Source organism: Myotis davidii, unplaced genomic scaffold (assembly GCF_000327345.1).
Source record: "Myotis davidii unplaced genomic scaffold, ASM32734v1 scaffold336, whole genome shotgun sequence".
NCBI lineage: Eukaryota > Metazoa > Chordata > Mammalia > Chiroptera > Vespertilionidae > Myotis > Myotis davidii.
In genome coordinates this window covers 186,895-199,234 of record NW_006287905.1, presented here as the reverse complement: position 1 = coordinate 199,234, position 12,340 = coordinate 186,895, and the positions used below count along the sequence as shown (strand labels likewise).

The following is a 12,340-nucleotide window of genomic DNA, read 5'->3' as shown; positions in this document are numbered from 1 at the left end:
CAGGAGCCTCCCCAGGAGCACAGAAGGACAACACCCTTCCCTGCCCACCCTCCCCAGGTCTTCACCCCAAATCCACCCCCGGGGGGGTGGGGGGCAGGAGGAACCAGCCCTGGAACTGAAATGCACTTCACAGGTTGTGAGAAGAGGGGTCAGTCGCAGAGGACAGCTTTGAGATCCTGGAAACTGGCTTCCGGCAGCGCCACCCCCCAACCTCCACAGCCCTGTGACCTTGACCTGTGCAGGCCCCACCCGAGTGGGTGGACAGGACCACCTGCAGTGATTCTCAACCTTCCTGATGCCGCGACCCTTTAATACAGTTCCTCATGTTGTGGTGACCCCCAATTTCATTGTTACAAATATAATAATATTAAAACATACTGATTAATCACAAAAACAATATGTAATTATATATGTGTTTTCCAATGGTCTTAGGCGACCCCTGTGAAAGGGTCGCAACCCACAGGTTGAGAACCGCTGGAAGAGCTTTCCCCTTGCAACTCAGCCCCTAAGTCTTCCAAAGACTGCTTCTCTGTGTTCTAACCATCCTAATACAAATAAATCTTGGTCCACAACTCAGGTAGACTAAAAATACACATTTTTATGAATCATTATAATGCCTATTTAAAAGCTTTCTTCAAGGGTGGCAGAAACTCAGTCTTGGGGTCTCACCTTCCCCTAAGTCATGACCAAGTTGTGGGATCTTTAGTTCTAAGACTTGTGTTCGGTGTCACCTGTCTACTCGTCAAGCTCTGAGATGTTACTCAGTCCCCCCACCTGGTTCCCAGACATCAGTTTGCCCTGGGCACACTCTTGTCTCACCCCTGGCCCCTTCCAGGTGTCCAGAGAACCAGGACAGATCTCCCTCCACACTCACCATCATGACTATAAGATGTCCCCACAGACTCGGTCTCTCAATGCTTTCGCTGGGCCCTAGGGCCCTTCTGTCCCCCTAAGATCCAAAGCTACAGCAAATCAAAGCCAGATCCTGGGTAAGGCCTACACGTGGACAACCATCCCAGAAACCCAGCAGCGGAGGCTTGACCAAACACGGGTTTATCATGGGACACAACAGAAAGTCTGGCACGGCTCAGACATGCAGTCCTAGACCCACACTCTTCCTCTCTCCAGCCAGACCACCACTCAGCAGGGCAGTTGTCCCCACATCTGAGCAAGAAGAAGCCGGAAATGAAAGTGGCTACAGCAGACCCTCGTCAGCGCTGGGGACATCAGCCCGCTCCAATGTGGAGGGTGGTCTGCAAAGTGAGTTGTAGCTTTCGAGCCCCCACTGCGGTTAGAAGAGGGATAAAGAGAGGATTGAGGGTGTCAGCTTAGGAAATCTTCCACAGCCAGGAGAAGACTCATTTATCACTGCCATTTCCTTCTCCCAAAGTAGGCACTGGCCTGGTGCTTGAATGAGGTAAAGGTGAAAAGAGAAACTAAATGTAAGTGTTGCATAATGTTTCATAAAATACTCACCACCCAGATTCAAGAACCTAAGGGTCTGGGAAGAGAGCCCAGAGAAGTTCAAATGCTATTAGTTCCTCCACATAAACCAGATTCAACAAAGCAGGCACTGAGGGCTTCTGTTCATACCCCTACTCACAGGCTACATGGCCCAGGACATTCAGAGGGCACTCAGTGACCAGATGGGTCAAAGAAATAAGCAAACAAAAACACGCTCATGCCCTAACAGGTTTGGCTCAGTGGATAGAGCGTCAGCCTGTGGACTCAAGGGTCCCAGGTTCAATTCTGGTCAAGGGCATGTACCTTGGTTGCGGAACATACCCAGTAGGGAGTGTACAGGAGGCAGCTGATCGATGTTTCTCTCTCATTGATGTTTCTAACTCTTTATCCCTCTCCATTCCTCTCAGTCATAAATCAATAATAAAATATATTTTTTTAAAAAACATGCCTGTGTGTGTGAACTGTGGAGGCCGGGCCTTCCTGTGTGATACTACGAGACCCCGTCACCCAGGGAGATCCTACAGAGCTAAGCCACTGCCTGTAGACTGGGTGCTACCAGCTCCTTGGGTCCCGAAGGCTCGATGGGCCCTTCTGTAGAGGTGTCAGGCCCCGGCCCTCTCTTACGCTTCAAAAGCAGTCTGCCACCAGGTGGAGCAGGAAGTCAGCTGCCGGAGTCAGAACCTGGGGTCTGCTACACAGCGACCTTGGAAAGTGACTTCAAACCGACCCTTAATTTCTTTCCTGTAAGACAGTTCTTTATCTGAACACTCCTATCTTCCTTGCGGAGCTGCTGTGAAGAGGAGACACAGGGATGCACGATGCCCGGGCACACTGGCCCGTTTAGGCCACAGCAATGGCCCTTCTTCTTGCAGAAGTTCCCAGAGGCCTGGATTGGACCAGAGATAGAACCAAATCTGTGCCTCCGAGAGACAGCGAGGGGGCGGGGGTGGGGTGGGGGATGGGGGTAGGGTCGGGTCTGCTGGGAGGTCTCCAGCTGAAGAACTGGGTTTGGTTGTGGGTTGGCAAGTTGATGGACCATTTTGTGGAAGGAGGGCAGAGGTAGGGCAGGACGGCTAAAAGCCTATCTCAGTTGGCATGGCTGATGGGTCAAGGATTCACCCGTTGACCTCAATTATGAATAAAATTAGAAATCTATGTGCCATGATGTGGGTTGGCATTCTGACCTCTGCCATGTGGTAGCACCACTTGCAACCCAATAAATTATTTGGGGGCTCTTGGGGCACCTTGGGTATTAACGCATGCTCCCCTGTGCCCAGGGTAAGGACAGGGCACTCCCATCAACACTGTGTGCAGTACAACTAAAAACGGTGCACTTGCCAAACTTTACATTAAATTCAAATACCCTCTGGCTACATGATGATATAACAGCCAAGGAGGCAAGGCTGCAGTGGGCTTGAGCAGACCAGGCCTGGGGATGGGTGCAGCTTTGTGTCCCTACAAGTGGGTGGGACACACCAGCCACAAGGACAAACGCCTTGCAAGGCCAGAGTTGAGGAAATGGGGAGGGCCTGGCCTGACGGGGAAGAAAGGATAAAAACTGTCTTCGGGTATTTGGAGAGAGCGTTCGTATGTAAGAATGAGCCTTATTTCATGGGCAGGAAGCATGGGCCCCGTGATGGCAGACATGCCAGTTCCTGCCTCAGAGAGAGGCGTATACCCTGAGCCCGAAGCTCAGTGTCCCAGACGGGGTGGGCCAAGGGGACCATGGTTTCAGACCCCTTCACATGCCCCCTCTCAGGGGGGCTTGGCCACACTGCTCTGGACTGTCACCTCATTGTTTCACCCCCGTGTCTACACAGCAGACTTCATAGGGAACAGCCAATGCAGCCTGTTCCGTGTCCAGCCACACTCAGGGCCAGCCACACGCAGTGGCAGTTAGAGGGGAAGGGAAGGGTGCCCATGTCTCATCAGGAAATCCATAGGCTAATCACAGGTTGGAACTGGCACATAAATTCTTTTCCCTCCCTTCCTCTCCCTCCCAGCCAGTCTATCCTGAGACCTAATAGTTCATGCTGAGAGGATGATGTCTGTGTGGGTTGCTTGTGTAACAAATCACCACAAATGTGGGGGCTTAAACACAGAAATGCGTTATCCACAGCTCTGGAGGCCAGAGTTCACAATCAGTACTGCAGGCCCTCAGCAAGGTGCCGGGGGCAAGGGGGTAGGTTTGCTCCCCCAGAGCTCTGGGGGCCCGTCCTCGGCTCCTGCAGCTCCTGGTAACAGCTGACCTTCCTGGGCTTGTGACTACACCTCTCTAACCACTGCCTCCATGGTCAAATCTGCCTCTTCCTCTTTATAAAGACACTTATGCCTGGCCAGTGTGTCTCAGCAATTGAGCATCGACCTATGAACCAGGAGGTCATGGTTCAATTCCAGGTCAGGGCACATGCCTGTGTTGTGGTCTCGATCCCCAGTATGAGACATTCATGAGGCAGGTGATCAATGATTCTCTCTCATCATTGATGTTTCTATCTCTCTCTCCCTCTCCCTTCCTCTCTGAAATGGGGTTTAGGACCTACACAGATAATCCAAGCTAATCACTGCATCTCAAAACTCTAATCACATCAGCAAAGACTTTGGCATATAAGGGAATGGTCACAGGTTCGAGGAACTAGGATGCAGACAATTCTTCGCAGGCCCATAGTCAGTCCAGAGGATTGGGCGAGCTGTTCCACCTCCTGCCAAGTTGTGACCACACCGTCACCCAGCCTTGTCTTGCTCCTGTTACTTCTGCCTCACTCCCCTTCCTCCAACTCGCCCACTCTTGGCGTGAACTCTCCGCTGAAGAGACAGCCATGAAGTTTCCCTCAAGCTCTCCTTTCTGGAGAACCCCAAGTAATACATGTAAACTATTAAGAACACTGCACACAGTGACAGTAGATAGTAGTGGTGTCACAATAGCAGTTCCTACATTTTCAGAGCACTGCTGAATCACTTAAAAATATACACTGAGGCAGCGGAGGTTATCTATTTCACTATTTCAGCGGAATTTTACACCGTGTTGAAAATTATCTTTCCCTTCTACAAAACATTTGCAGCTTGGTCACATTTTTCCAGTAGAATACCTGCTAAAGATTAGAATTAGTAAAAGAAGGGTTTTCCCACGGTCAATGGAAGAATATTCACTCTATTAGAGGAAAGTTAATGAGTTAATGCTTACAAATTTCTTACAGATGAAAAGTTCCTGTACCACACTAAGTCCTGCCATGAATATACTTCCTGTGAGCTGAGAAAATTACATTTTTAAAACAGCAGCGTCCCAGTCCTGGCATATCTGAGAAGTAGCACAGCTTTTCGGATAAATTGTAGATCCAGATGACACCACCCAGATAACTGTAGCCAACTTATGTGGGGGAAAGAGGAGAATAAAGCAATATTTTCTACTGTAGCCTCTCAGAGGTCTTTGCAGGTGACAATTGTAAAATTGAAGAGTCTGGAAAGTTGTTTTTTATGGGGCAACTTGATTGGCACCCTTGTTTCAGAAAATCACATGACTTTTAGATTCCCAAATAAACCTGAAGAGAACCAGTAGCCAATGACATTGAATATAAGAAAATATTGGCAAACTTCACTGTTAAAAGGGAAATACCAAAACCAGTAAAAAACTTAAGAGTTTCAGCTCTCCTACCATGAGGAGGCAAATTCAGTATTCAAGAAAACTCACTGAACAAATACGGCCTGAATGGAGATTGTAATTAACAGTATGGTGAAGCAAGTTCACATCTGGCTTCTTTAAGATTTGTCATTTAATTGGATAATTCCTATCTGAAATTTTTTTCTGAAAGAATTCCCTTGGACTCTATGCACAAAAATTGTAACTTTCAAATTTCCTAAAACCTTGATTAATTGTTGGTACAATCTGCTATCAACATTTCAGTGTCTTTACTTCTTTTCCCTTTCATGGTATGTACACATGCAGATGGGTATGTGCACACACACACACACACACACACACACACACACACACACACCACGCTACCTAAAACAGCATGTCAAGCAACATTTTGTTGAGTGGCAGGATTGCTCTCCCCTTCCCATCCCACCTATTCTCTCTTGTTTCATTTCATAAATAATGGCCAACTCCTTGAGCAGCATGGGAGAAATCAAAAGGAAAATCTATATATTTCTGGAGGATTCCAGCCAGAGGGGTTCAAGAACAAAATTGTTCTAAGAGGAGAAGAAGATGGCTCCTGACGGGAAGGCAGACTGCAAGATAGTGTGTGAGTGAGAGAACGAAAGGAAAGGGTGTGGACGTATGGAGAGTGTAAATTTGTGGGTGAGCGATAGCTATACTCCAGGGGACTGTTGGAGACTGCCAGTCGGTCTCCCCTAACCAGGCAGCCTCCACTGCCATGGAGACTGTGCCATCTTGAAGGGGAGTGTGGTTGTTATCGGAAGTGTATACATCCAGGGACCCTGCAACCATGACACCAGGGACCAGGGACCAGAGACCAGCTACGAACCCAGGAATACTGATCTCAAGCAGCGTGAATATGTGGACTCGGATGAGCCCTGCTCCTCCTCACGGAAAGGTCAGATTTTGCCTAGAGAAAAGTGAGGTCTGCAATCCAGGTTGGAGAGAGGAATGTGCATGGGGGAAGTCTGCACCCCACAAAGTCCATGGCCGTTGGGGCCAGCATGATCCACTAGTGTGGAAGGGGATCCGCGGAGCTGCTGGCAGAAGGGAACTCTAAAAATCAGCCCATAGCTGGACTGGGCACAAAAAGGCAGCCTTGGATTTTACCAGTGTGCCAGCTGCTTAGTGTCAGGGGGAAAACAACATGCGGGAGAGACTTTTGGAGAATTGCATGCAGAGCTGGACAGTAAAAGTTGCGAGCTCACGTACTTACTCTGGCTCTTTTTTTCTATTCAAATCCTTGCTTTTGATTACTAAACCCAATACATAGGATCACCCAATTAGGGACACTCACAGAGACTGCAGGGGAAAGTTGTTTTTGTGGAACCTGGGATCAGAGTGGGGATTAACGATCAGGGAACCAGCTCTGGGGCAGTTGATTCTCCCAAACCAGTATTAAGTGCGACAGGGAAAACAAAACCTAAGTACTGGCTGGAGAGGATTTATAGCCTCGGAGGTCAATCCAGAAACACTGCCACCCAGGGGCTGAATCACAGATTGACTCTTCTGTAAACACAAATAAAAGCAGTCTGGGAAACAAAGAAATACTGCCTGCTTTAAAATCAGGACTGTGGTTTACAACACGGAGGAGCAGTGTATCATAGGGAACTTCAATACTGTCCGGACTACCTGACAGGAAAAGGGCATGACAGACAGAAGAGTAGAGGAAGTGAATGACCTTCACTAATGCACATTTTTATTTTTTCACCTTTTACTTAAGAAACTATTTTTTCTTTTTTTTCCTCACTTGATTTTACCTTTTTAATTATTATATTTTTTAATTAGTATTATTACCACTACTATTGTAACCTTTTTTTTTTAAGTGTCATTTTATTTTCTCTTTATTTTATTTTGGAATTAATGTTCTACATTCTATTTTTATTTTTCCTTTAGCATCATTTTACTCTATCTCAACTTTCCCTTTACGCCAACACTCCACCCCTCACTTTTTCCCTTTTGTTTCCCTGTTCTCTTACTCTATTCCTGCGTTAGATTTTCCCTATTCCTTCTTTCTACCACCTGTTAAAAGTTCATCCTACTTATAAATCTAATTTCCAATCTCCTGCTCCAAGTCCATACACACCTCTCTCTTCACCTTCTTCACTATCAAATTTTTTCTCTCTTTCCTTTGTTTTGATTTGTTTTGTTTTGTTTTGTTTTTTCTGTTGTTGTTATTATTTTTTTGTTTTGTTTTGTTTTGTACTAGGTTTTTTTGTTTTATTTTGTTTTGTTTTTGCCTTGCTTTCTCTCTGTCCTATTGTTCTTGTTTGCTTGATTGTTGATTATATTGTTGTTGGGTTAGGGTTTTTTTTTGCTTGTTTGTGAGATCGTTTCCATTTTTTTGTTCTGTTTTTTCTCTCCTCGCTTGTTATTAGTTGTTGTTTGTAGTTTGCATTCATCTCTGGGTGTTTGTTGTTTGCATTTTTAGGGATTAGTTGTTGTTCTACTAGAGTTTTCTCCCCATGTAAATAGCTTCCCCCCACCTTCTTTTTTATTCTCTTTCTTCTCTCGCTTACTTTTTCCTTTTGTCAATGACATTTTTGCACTTTTTTTTCTTTTCTTATCCCCTAATTCTCTTTTCTCCAGTGGTCACCTTTATTTGGGGTTATTAGTATCGTGAATACATTTGTGTTCAGTGCTTTGTGCATTGTGCCTTATTGTGCCTTTAAATCAACAAAGAAGAGAGAGGGCTACATAACCAGACACCCGGAGAAGAGAGATCATGGGGAAACAAAGAAACAGCCCACAAATGAAAGAAAAGGAGGCATCACCAGAAAAGGAAGTAAACGAAAAGGAGGCAAGCAATATGTCAGAGAAAGAATTCAGAGAAATGGTCATAAGGTGGCTGAAAAGAATGGAAGACAATTTCAACAATATGTGTAAGAACCAAGAGGAAATAAAGAAGAACCAACAAGAAATGACATCACTGCTATAAAGAACTAAGTAGGAAGCATCAACAGTAGACTAGAAGAAGCAGAGGACCACATCAGTGAGCTAGAAGACAAGGTAGGAAAAAATACCCAAGCAGAGCATCATCTAGAAAAAAAAATTAGCCCTGACTGGTTTGGCTCAGTGGGTAGAGTGTTGGCCTGTGGACTGAAGGGTCCCAGGTTCGATTCCAGTCAAGGGCCTGTACTTGGTTGCGAGCACATCCTTGGTGGGGGGTGTGCAGGAGGCAGCTGATAGATGTTTCTCTCTCATTGATGTGTCTAACTCTCTATCTCTTTTCCTTCTTCTCTGTGAAAAAAAAAATCAATAAAAATATTTTTTAAAAGACAGGAGGAGAGCCTAAGGGAACTTTGGGACAATGCAAAATGAAACAACATCTGCTGTAAAAAGAAGAAATATGAAACAAAGAAGGAACATAGGGGTAAAGAATAAAAATAGTGACAAACAAGTGCCTATCAAATATAACTTAAAATGTTAATGGATTAAATGCCCCAATCAAAAGACATAGGGTAGCTGAATGGATAAGAAAACATGGCCCATATAACTGCTGTCTACAGGAAACCCACCTCAGAAAAAAGGACTCACACAGACTGATGAAGAGATGGAAAAAGATATTTCAGGCGAATGGAAATGAAAAAAAAGCTGGGGTAGCAATACTTATATCGGACAAATTGGATCTCAAAGTGAAGGACAAAACAAGAGATAAGGAAGGCCACTTCATAATACTAAATGGAGCAATCCAAAAAGAAAATATAACTCTGGAAAACATATACACACCCAATAGAGGAGCACCCAAATACATAAAAAAACTTTTGGAGGATATCAAGGGAGAAATTGATAGCAATATAGTCATAGTAAAGGACTTTAATACTCCACTATCACCATTGGACAAATCCTCTAAACAAACAATCAGCAAAGAAGCATCAATCCTAAATGACTCACTAGCCAGTTTGAATTAATTGACATCTTCAGAACATTTCACCCAAAACCACAGAATATACATTCTTCTCAAGTGCACATAGGTCATTTTCAAAGATAGATGATATATTGGGTCACAGGCAAAGTCTCTTCAAATTCAAGAAGATAGAAATCATATCAAGCATAAAAAAACAACAAGAAACAATGGTAATAAATTATCTAACCCTACAACTCAAAGAATTAGAAAGAGAGCAACAAGAAAAGCCCAGCGTAAGCAGAAGGAAGGAAATAATAAAGATCAGAGAAGAGATAAATGACATAGAGACCAAAAAACAATACAAAAGATCAATAAAACCAAGAGCTGGTTCTTTGAAAGGATAAACAAGATTGATGAACCTCTGGCCAGGTTCACCAAGAAGCAAAGAGAGAGGACCCAAATAAACAAAATCAGAAATGAACAAGGTGAAGAAACAAACAATCCCACAGAAATACAAACATTTATTAAAAATACTATGAAAAACTCTATTTAAACAAAATGGACAACCTAGATGAAATGGACATATTCTTAGAAAAATCCAAGCTCCCAAAACTCAACCAAGAAAAGTCGAAAAACCTGAATAGGTTGATAACTACCAAAGAAATTGAAACAGCAATCAAAAATCTTCCAGCAAATAAAAGCCCTGGTTTGGATGGCTTTACAGGGGGGTCCTACCAAGCATTCAAAGAAGAACTAAAACCTATCCTCCTCAGACTATTCCAAAAAATTCTAGAGAAAGGCATACTTCCAAGCTCTTTCTATGAATCTAGCATTACCCTAATCCCAGAACCAGATAAAGACACCACAAAAAAGAGAACTACAGGCCAATATCCTTGATGAACATAGATGCTAAAATCCTCAACAAAATCCTAGCAAATCGGATTCAGCAATACATTAGAAAGATCTTACACCATGACCAAGTGGGATTTATTCCAGGGATGCAAGGATGGTTCAATATCCACAAATCAATAAATATGATACATCACATAAACAAAATGAGAGACAAAAATCACATAATCCTATCAATCGATGCAGGAAAAGCATTTGACAAAATCCAACACCCTTTCTTGATAAAAACTCTCAGCAAAGTGGGAATAGAGGGATAATAAAGTGAGAATACCTCAACATAATAAAAGCCCTATATGACCAACCTACAGCCAAAATCATACTCAATGGGCAAAAACTAAATCCATTTCCCCTAAGAACAGGAACAAGACAAGGGTGCCCACTTTCACCACTCCTGTTCGACATAGTACTAGAAGTACTAGCCATAGTGATCAGACAAGAAGAAAAAATAAAAGGCATCAAAATTGGAAAAGAAGAAGTAAAACTGTCCTTATTTGCAGATGACATGATATTATACATAGAAAACCCCAAAGACTCCATCAACAAACTACTTAACCTAATAAATGAATTTCGCAATGTAGCAGGACACAAAATTAACACCCAGAAATCTATGGCATTTTTATACACCAATAATGAGCTCACAGAAATAGAAATGAAAAAAACAATCCCATTTACCATTGCAACAAAAAAAATTAAGATACCTAGGAATAAACTTAACCAATGATGCAAAAACCTGTACTCAAAAAATTACAGGACATTGATAAAAGAGATAGAGGAAGACATAAACAAATGGAAGAGCATACCATGTTCATGGATTGGTAGAATCAACATCATTAAAATGTCCATACTACCTAAAGCAATCTATAGATTCAATGCAATACTTATTAAAATACCAATGGCATATTTCAAAGATTTAGAACAAACTCTCCAAAAATTCATCTCGAATAAAAAAAGACCCTGAATAGCCACAGCTATCCTGAGAAAGAAGAACAAAGTTGGAGGGATCACAATACCAGACATCAAACTATATTACCAAGCCACGGTTCTCAAAACTGCCTGGTACTGGCACAAGAACAGACAGATAGAGTAATGGAACAGAATAGAGGACCCAGAAATTGACCCAGGCCATTATACTCAATTAATATTTGACAAAAGATGCAAGAGCATCCAATGGAGCCAAAACAGCCTCTTTAATAAATGGTGCTGGGAAATTTGGTCAGATTCATGGAAAAAAAATGAAACTAGATCACCAACTTACACCATACACAAAAACAAACGCAAAATGGCTAAAGGACTTGAATGTAAGATGGGAAACCATAAAAATTCTGCAAGACTCCATAGGCAGAAAAATTGTAGACATATGTTGTAGCAATATCTTTACAGACACAGATCCTAGTACAAGAGAGACTAAGGAGATAATAAACAAATGGGATTACATCAAAATAAAAAGCTTCTGCATAGCAAAAGGAACCATCAACAAAACAACAAGAAAGCCCACTGCATGGGAGGACATATTTGCCAATGTTATCTCCGATAAGGGTTTAATCTCCAACATTTACAGGGAACTCATACAACTCAACAAAAGGAAAATAAACAGTCCAATCAAAAAATGGGCAAAGGACCTAAATAGAATCTTTTTGAAAGAGGACACTCAGAAAGCCAAGAGACACATGAAAACATGCTCAAAGTCACTAATCATGCAAGAGATGCAAATCAAAACAACATAGAGGTACCACCTCACACCTGTCAGAATGGCTATCATCAACAAACTGACAAATTTGGACAGATACATGCAAAAGGATGCATCTTATGTGCTGGAGAGGATGTGGAGAAAAAAGATCCCTCCTTCACTGCTGGTGGGAATGCAAACTGGTGCAGCCATTGTGGAAAACAGTATGGCGTTTCCTCAAAAATTTAAAAATGCCCTGACAGGTTTGGCTCAGTGGATAGAGCGTCGGCCTGCAGACTGAAGGGTCTCGGATTTGATTCCGGCCAAGGGCATGTACGTTGGTTGCAGACACATCCCCAAGTCATGGGTATGCAAGAGGCAGCTGATCGATATTTCTCTCTCATCGATGTTTCTAGCTCTCTATTCCTCTCCCTTCCTCTCTGTAAAAAATCAATACAATATATTTTTTTAAAAAATTAAAAATGGAACTGCCATTTGACCCAGTAATACTACTTTTAGGAATATATCCCAAGAAAACAGAAACACCAGTCAGAAAGGATATATGCACTGCTGTGTTTATAGCAACACAATTTACAATAGCCAAGGTCTGGAAACAACCTAAATGCCCATCAACAGATGAGTGAATTAGAAAACTCTGGTACATCTTCACAATGGAATACTACGCTGGTATAAAAAGGAAGGAATTCTTACCATTTGTAGTAGCATGGATGGAACTGGAGAGCATTATGCTAAGTGAAATAAGCCAGGCAGTGAAAGAAAAACACCATACGATCTCACT

At 43.0% G+C, this 12,340-nt stretch overlaps 1 long non-coding RNA gene across 3 annotated transcripts in view; it reads right to left on the bottom strand.

Annotated features, from left to right (window-relative positions):
• LOC107182459 overlaps nucleotides 1-12,340 on the bottom strand; it is a 74,341-nt gene that overhangs the window by 17,229 nt on the left and 44,772 nt on the right. The gene's annotated exons all lie outside the window — the stretch shown is intronic.